The sequence below is a fragment of the Artemia sp. Qi Xiang Cuo genome, chromosome 20 (genome assembly GCF_049724085.1).
Source record: "Artemia sp. Qi Xiang Cuo chromosome 20, ASM4972408v1, whole genome shotgun sequence".
Taxonomy (NCBI): domain Eukaryota; kingdom Metazoa; phylum Arthropoda; class Branchiopoda; order Anostraca; family Artemiidae; genus Artemia; species Artemia sp. Qi Xiang Cuo.
Genome location: NC_142813.1, coordinates 14,888,406 through 14,897,037, shown reverse-complemented (window position 1 = coordinate 14,897,037; position 8,632 = coordinate 14,888,406). Strand labels below are relative to the sequence as shown.

General features: G+C 35.7%; 1 protein-coding gene across 1 annotated transcript in view; it reads right to left on the bottom strand.

Moving 5' to 3' along the window:
* The window catches only part of LOC148939904 (uncharacterized), a 53,630-nt gene extending 45,464 nt beyond the window's left edge, over nt 1-8,166 (bottom strand). Inside the window, exon 1 of the mRNA XM_089105882.1 lies at nt 7,986-8,166. The gene's annotated coding sequence lies outside the window, so the exon portion shown is untranslated. The remainder of the gene's footprint in view (nt 1-7,985) is intronic.
* Nucleotides 8,167-8,632: the final 466 nt, after the last annotated feature.

Here is an 8,632-nt window from a genome sequence, read left to right as displayed (position 1 = left end):
TTTCTGTAATTATAAACACATATGGTTTTAATCTCTGTGATAGCAAGAGGCTGTGAAATTTGACTCCCAAAACTGTCACTCTCTTTGTAACACGCGAGCTTTTCATTCAAACCGGAAAAATACAGTATGATTGTAAAAAGCTTGCTTCTGAATGAAAAGAACTGTTTTTCAAAACAATTAAAACTTCTAAACATAGTTGCGGACGAGATATTTTATTTACATAATAGAAAAAAGCGTGCTTTGCCGTTTTTATTGAGTATACTCATTATATTCTTAAGATTTTTTAGTGTTGGTGGGGAGGCGGATGATTCCCCCTGAAATTTGAATTTACTAGTAAAACGTTTTTTTTTTATTGTTTTTTTTTAAAGGTTAAGTTCACGGGCCGAAGCATGTGAATTAAATACCACAAATTTCAATGTATTTGAATCCATGGGTTTTATTTGTTTTTTCTATGCGTTAATTATTTTGTGTATAAGAATTTATGGCGCTTCTGTCTGCCTGTCTTTATAACAGTATTAATTATTCAATGATATTTCCTTTTGTTATTTGGTGTTAATTGTTACTGCTCTGTCTTAAAGTCTTGGGAGCTTTTGCCCTCTTATTTATTTGGTTTAGGTTTACAATGACTTGAAGGTATTTCCTTTTAAGGTTGTTTTTATATTACTTTATGACTCTAATATGTTTCAAAATGGAGGGCTTGGTCAAGTTCACCTGTTGTGTGTATGTTTAATTTATATTTTACCCCTTAAGTACGCGTTTTTACTATACTAGCGCTTGTTTGTGGTTGTTTGTCCGGGGGATAAGTCCCCCTGAAATTTGAATTTAATAGTAAAACGTTTTTTTTTTTTTTTTTTTGGGAAATAAATAATGAAAGTGTACTCACATTGAAAATTGACGAATCCATTGTTTTCAAAGTTAATAATATGTAGTGTACTATAATCAATGTGTTAAAACATAATGAAAATTGGAATGTAGTGTATGAACATTTTATAGGGTTTTTGCTTGAGTACATTATACGTTGCCAAGTTTAAAAAAAAAACCTACTAATCAAGTTACTATATATGGACTAACCGCCGCTCTCTCTCCGAATGACCCCCAAAAAATGGGTGTCACCCTAGAAACCCGTCTGGTAAGGCATGTAATCAAACTCTCAAAACATGCTTGAGTACATTATACATTGCCAAGTTTTTAAAAAAACCTACCAATCAAGTTACTGTATATGTAGCAACCACCGCTCTCTCTCTGATTGACCCCAAAAAAATGGGTGTTACCTTAGAAACCCGTCTGGTAAGGCATGTACCGTTCGTAGCAATAGGTGACTGACCCTGGTAAGTCATATTACGCAATCACTTGTGATATCTATTAATGCTTTACTACTTACAACTTATCTCCAACCCCCCCCCCTCCCCTGAATCGATCGGAACCTACCAAAATAAGTTCCTGCACACCGTGATAGTCTTTCCTATATTCTAGTTAGGTACTTACGTATTATACGAAACACACTCAAGAAGTTTGCTCTGTAAAATGTGAAAAAAATCGGTTAAAGCTATCTGTCTTAGGAGACAATTAGCTTAGGTTCAGTCTGTTAGGCTACTTGAGTAGAGTTTTAAGCTATATCAATGGGGGTTTTCTAAAGTTAGAAAACATATTTGCAGATATTTGAAACCTCATGAATTAGGATTGAGCAAAGTTGTGAAGCTGAAAATACTTTTCTTGTACTTTATTTCAGCAGAAGATCTATTTTGCAAGTTTTCGCGATCTATGAAACCTCATAAATTAGGATTGAGCAAAGTTGTGAAGCTGAAATTGAAAATACTTATCTTGTACTTTATTTAAGCAGAAGATCTATTTTGCAAGTTTTCACTTCTATAACAAAAAGATTTTTAAAGGCCATCAAAGGTCAGGGTAAAATTCTACGGTACTTGGGCACTATATGGGCCTTTACAAGGAAAACAGTCAAGAAAAACCCTCCCATTTAAGAGACCGCTATAGAGTAATGCAATGCAAGGCGTGGTTTTCATTGCGTTTACGATATTTTAACTGTTGTTTTTGGGGGTTTAGGAGGGGGGGGGAGGTACCTAGGTTAGGCTAGGTTAGGTTAGGTATTGAATATATGATGTGCTTTACCCCCCCCCCCTAGTGTGCAAATATATAGCCCAAATTTGTTTCTAAACTATTGTATATTCATCCTATTTTAGATACCGATGCATTAAATGATCACTTCTAAAAAGTCAAGTTTTGTTAATGATAATGAAATAAAATAGGATGAATAGATAATAGTTTGGAAACAAATTTGGGCTATATATTTGCACATTAGGGGGGGGGGTAAAGCATAGTATATATTAAATATGTAACATAACCTAACCTAGGTATCTTTTTCCCCCCTAAACCCCCAAAAAACAGTAGTTTGAATATCGTAAACGCAATGAAAACTACTCTGCATTTTATTTCTTAATAGCGGTCTCTTTGAAAATAACCGGTCTCTGGCGGGCTTCGTCTGTCATTGCAGGACTGGTTTCCTTGCATAGTATATAAAAGTTACCATCTAATACACTAGTACCCTATTTTATTTTATTTCATTTCATTAGCATTAACAAAAATTGACTTTTTAGAAAGGCCCATATCATGCACAAGTACCAAATTCTACTTTAGCTACATTTGGCTAAGATCTATCCCTGAAAGTTTCATTTCCTGTGCCGGACCTCACGAAGTAAAAAGCTTCTTAAAATATGAGTAAAACCACCCGATATCAGAGGCAACGCTGTAGCGTTTCCTATAGTAAAGGCCATATGGCTCCAATGTTTTATTATCATTTATTTTCTTTTTTTCCCAGAGGCACTTCATACGGAAGGGGTCATCGTAGAAACTTCAAAGGGGACTCATTCGATTGGAAATCGAGAGTTCTAGTGGCCTTTTTCATAGTCAAAAATGATTGGAGGGCAACTAGCCGCCCCCCCCACGCCCATCCTTCCCCCACACACATCCAATCAAAATTTTGAGATAGCCGTTTTGTTCAGCGTAGTTGATTTCCAGATAGAAAATATATTTTTCGGGAGGACACTCCCCCACAACCCTCACGGTAAGAGTTTTAAGTTATGCCCTGGGGGCATATAAGGTTTTTATAGAAGGCGTTGTCCTAGAAACTTCAAATGGGGCTCAATCAATTGGAAATTCAAAGGGCTAGTGCCCTTTTTAATAGTCGAAAGTGATTGTAGGGCAACTAGCCCCCCCCCACGCCCATCATTTCCCAAACAAATCCAATCAAAATTTTGAGATTGCCCCCCCCCCCAAAAAAAAAATTGAGATAGCCCCCCCCACGCCCATCATTTCCCCAAACACATTCAATCAAAATTTTGAGATAGCCATTTTGTTCAGCGTAGTTGATGTTCAAATAGAAAATATGTTTTTAGGAGGACACTCCCCCTCAACCCTCAGGGCAAGGGTTTTAAGTTGTGCCCTGGGGGCATATAAGGTTTTTAAAGAAGGCGTTGTCGTATACACTTCTAAAAAGGCTCATTCAATTGGAAATTCAAAGGGAAAGTGCCCTTTTTAATAGTCGAAAGTGATTGTAGGGCAACTAGCCCCCCCACGCCCATCATTCCCACAAACACATCCAATCAAAAATTTGAGATAGCCATTTTGTTCAGCGTAGTTGATTTCCAAATAGAAAATATGTTTTTGAGGAGGACACTCCCCCACGACCCTCAGGGCAAGGGTTGTAAGTTATGTCCTGTGGGCATATAAGGTTTTTATAGAAAGTGTTGTCGTAGAAACTTTAAAAAGGACTCATTTGATTGGAAATTCAAAGGGCTAGTGCCCTTTTTTAATAGTCGAAAGTGATTGGAGGGCAACTAGCCCCCCTCCAATCATTCCCTCAAACACATCCAATCAAAATTTGAGATAGCCATTTTGTTCAGCGTAGTTGATTTCCAGATATAAAATATGTTTTTGAGGAGGACAATCCCCCACAACCTTCAGGGCAAGGGTTTTAATTTATGCCCAGGGGTCATATAAGGTTTTTATAGAAGGCATTGCGTAGAAACTTGAAAAAAGACTCATTCGATTGGAAAATCAAAGGGCTAGTGCCCTTATTAATAGTAGAAAGTGATTTGAGGGCAACTAGCCCCCCTCCCATTATTCCCCCAAACACATCCAATCAAAATTTTGAGATAGCCATTTTGTTCAGCGTAGTTGATTTTCATTTAGAAAAAATGTTTTTGAGGAGGACACTCCCCCACAACCCTCAAGGCAAGGGTTTTAAGTTACACCCTGGGGGCATATAAGGTTTTTTATAGAAGACGGTGTCGTAAAAACTTCAAAAAGGCTCATTCGATTGGAAATTCAAAGGGCTAGTCCCTTTTTAATAGTTGAAAGTGATTTGAGGGCAACTAGCCCCCCTCTCACGCCCACCTTTTCCCCAAACACATCCAATCCAAATTTTGAGACAGCCATTTTATTAAACGTAGTTTTAAGTTCTGGAAATTAGGTCTTTGAGGATGACAACTCCCCCACAGCCCTCAGGGCAAGGGTTGTAAGTTATGCCCTGGGGGCATATAAGGTTTTGTATAGACGACATGGTCGTATAAAGTTCAGAGAGGGCTCATTTGATTGGAAATTGAAAGTTCTAGTTCACTTTTTGAGCGTCAAAAGATATTGGAGGGTAAACAGCTCCCCCCCCCAAAAAAAAACCCCATTTTCCCAAATGCATTCAATAAAAATTTTAAGATAGCTATTTTGTTAAAAATAGTTCAAAAATCATATAACAAAAATTCCGGTGTTGACACAACCCACCAGGGCCCTTGGGCAGGCGTTATAAGTTATGCCCTGGGGGCATATACGGGTCTTATGGAAGGGATGCTCGTATTAACTTTAAAGAGGTATCATTTGATTGGAAATGGAAAGTTGTAGTTCATTTTTCAAGAGTCAAAAGAGATTGGAGGGCACCTAGTCCCCCCCTCCACGACCTTTTTCCTCAAACCCATTCGATAAGAACTTTGAGATATCTTTTTTTAAAATAGTTCAAAGACCATATAACGAAAACTCAGGGGTTAACACCCAGGGCCCGAGGGTAGGTGTTGTAAGTTATGCCTTTGGGGAATATATGGTTCTTATTGAAGGGATGCTCGTAAAAATTTTAGAGATGGCTCATTTTAGTGGAAATTGAAAGTTATAGTTAAGTTTTTTCGAGTCAAAAGATATTGGAGGGCAACTAGCCCCCCACGCCTCTTTTCCCCAAATGGATCTAATAAAAGTTTTGAGATAGGCATTAAGTTAAAAATTTCTCAAAAGTCAGATAAAAAAAGCTTAGGTGTCGTCACAACCGCCCAGGACCCGGGGGAAGGCGTTGTAAGTTATGCCCTGGGGCATCTATTGTTCGTATGAAAGGGATGCTCGTATAAACTTCAGAGAGGGCTCATTTGATTGGATATTGAAATCCAGCCCTTTTTAAGAGGCAAAAGTAATCAGAGTGCAACTGGCCCCCCCCCCAAGCCCTTTTCACCCAAATACAACTGTTAAAAATTTGGGGTAGCCTTTTTATTAAAAATAGTTAAAAGATCATATAACAAAACTCCTTTACGTATGGTTATTTCGTTAAAAATAGTTCAAAGGTCAGATAAGAAAAACTCCTGTGTCGACACGACCCCCCCCCCCCCGGGGCAGGCGTTGTAAGTATTGATCTGGGGGCATATATGGTTCTTATGGGAGGTATACTCTTATAAACTTCAAAGAGGGATCAATTGAACGGAAATTAAAAGTTGTAGCTCATTTTCTCAGAGTGAAAGAGATCGGAGGGCAACTAGCCCCTCCCGCCCTCCATGCCTTTTGGCTTATCGGATGGATAAACCCATCCGATAAAAATTTCAGGTGACCATTTTTTTTTAAATAGTTCAACCATCAAATATTGAAACTCCAGGGTCGACACAACATCCCTGGGCCAAGGGACAGGTGTTGTAAGTTATACATTGGGGATTTGTATGGTTTTTATAGAAGGGATACTCGCATAAACTTCAGAGAGGGCTCATTTGATTGAAAATAGAAAGTTCTAGTTCATTATTAAAGAGTCAAAAGAAAATGAAGCTTCATTTAGTCCCCCCACGCCCTTTTTCCCCAAACCCATCCGATAAAATTTTGAGATAGCAATTTTATTAAAAATAGTTAAAACATCAGATAATAAAAACTCCGAGGACGACACAAACCCATTTTTTTCACTTTGATATTGTTACTTTGATAACAGTTTTGATACTTTGATGAATATTTTTTTTTTTTGTTTAAGTTTCATTTTGAAATAAGAAATTTTTAAAAATTTAAAATTTTTTGCAATCAAAAACGAACAAAAATTAATTTAAAAAAACTTTCCGAAAAAATCCGTTTTTCAAATAAAAGTAAAGGCAATTTTAAACTTGAGCTCAGCAAATACAAATACCTTTTAAAATTCAAACTCAAAACGACCAGAAATTACTATTGAAGAATAAATGAAACCCAAAACGAACAGAAATTAAATAAACAATCATAACAAAAACATACAACAAGTAATGATATAAATGAATAAATAGAAATTAAAGCGAGTAAGACTTAGATTGAGTATGAAAATCAAGCTTAAGACGAAAAAATATTCTTCCTATCGACGTACAAATGAAACTTAAAACGAACAGAAATTAAATAAACAATCAATGCAAACAAACATACAATAGATATTAATGTATATTAATAAATAAATCTTAAAACGAGTGAAACTTAAATTGAATATGCAATTAAGCTTGAAACAATCAAAAATCACCAAAAACAAGAGTTTGGGTTTGACCTCCTTCTCTCACTGTAAAAGTCTAAAACCTACTTTTAAAGTAAACTACTTTTTTCAGTAAAGGCTTTACTGAAAACTATATGCGTCTTGAACAGTCTTAGAAAGTATTAACAAAATCAAATTGAATATTTGATGTATAGTCATATTAAATATTAAAAGATCCATCAGTTCAAGATTTTATTTTGCTGTAATTGCATTTTTATTTTCAGTGATGTAAGATCTGGACAAGAAAGTATTTGTAATATAATCCGTTTTCATTTAAACGCCAATGACGCAGTAGGCTTTTGGTTTTTATTTACAGTTAGGAAAGGAGGCAGTATCCAATCACTTGTTTGTAGGGAAACTATATTCGTCTTTAACAACTTTAAAAAGAGCTAATAAATCAAACTGAATATTTAATGTATAATGATATTAATTGCTGACAGCTCATCAGTTCAAAATGTTACTATAATTTTAATGTTTTTTTTTTCAGAGATAAGTACAAAAGAAAATATTTGTCACAAAATTGGTTTTCAGTAAAGTACCAACGACGCAGTAGGTTTTAGACTTTTACAGTGAGAGAAGGAGGTCATAGCCAAACTCTTGTTTGTGGTGATTTTTGATTGTTTCAAGCTTAATTTGCATATTCAATTTAAGTTTCACTCGTTTTAAGATTTATTTATTCATTTACATTAATATCTATTGTAAGTTTGTTTGCATTTGGTTGTTTATTTAATTTCTGTTCGTTTTAAGTTTCATTTGTACATCAGTAGAAAATATTTTTTTTCGTTTTAAGCTTGATTTTATATTCGATCTAAGCATTACTCGCTTTAAGATCTATTTATTCATTTATATTATTACTTGTTGTATTTTTTTTTTGCTATGATTGTTTATTTAATTTCTGTTCGTTTTGGGTTTCATTTATTCTTTAATAGTAATTTCTGGTCGTTTTGAGTTTGAATTTTAAAAGGTATTTGTATTTGCTGAGCTTAATTTTAAAATGGCCTTTACTTTTATTTGAAAAACTGATTTTTTCGGAAAGTTTTTTTAATTAATTGGGGAAAATGGAGTTTTCTTCAAATTTCAGCTCCCCTTCTCAGGAACGTCCTTTGCCCTTATCACCTCTCCTGCCTAAGGAAAAATTTAAACTTGGTCTTTGGGGCTTCGACGGTCGAAACGTTCCTATTTGATAACAAAATCGTACCTTTAATTTGCTAATCCGTCTATCCCTAGTTGATATTCCACACGTTCAACCTCACATAAACTTATTTCATTTCTTTCTTATTTTCAAACTGCTGAAAAATCCAAGCATGGTTCCTTATCCAATCGCACCTAAACACCTTTTGTACATCCTTTAGTATAAAACTGGCACCATTGAATAGCAAGCAAGCAGACAGTCAGCCGCAGTTAGCAATCGTGGATGTGACTATGAATTAATCTCAAAAGGACCTGACTGTTATTTATTCATAAATAATTACTGGAACAGCTCCAAATTACTTTTCTTCCACCAGTGATAATAGCTATTATAAACAAATTAGACAATAAAAAACATGTCGAGCACGTACAGGGAAATTACCTCATGAGGGGGGAAGGGTGTAGTTCGTATACAATAATAAACACAGGAGAACTGCATAGAAATTAGCGTAAACAGTTTATTAAGAATTAGGAGATTTCAGAGAGCTAGACTAAGATACCCGCCTTTGGGGTTTTGTTCCTGCATCGCTAGTGTTCTAATGGAAAGTCATACCCTGCTTTATCCCCCTACCCCCTTTGCCTACTTTCAGGCAAAAATTGTTATAAAGTTATTTTGTGCTTTGGGGAGGGGGTGGGGGTTTCCTTTGTTCTCAGACT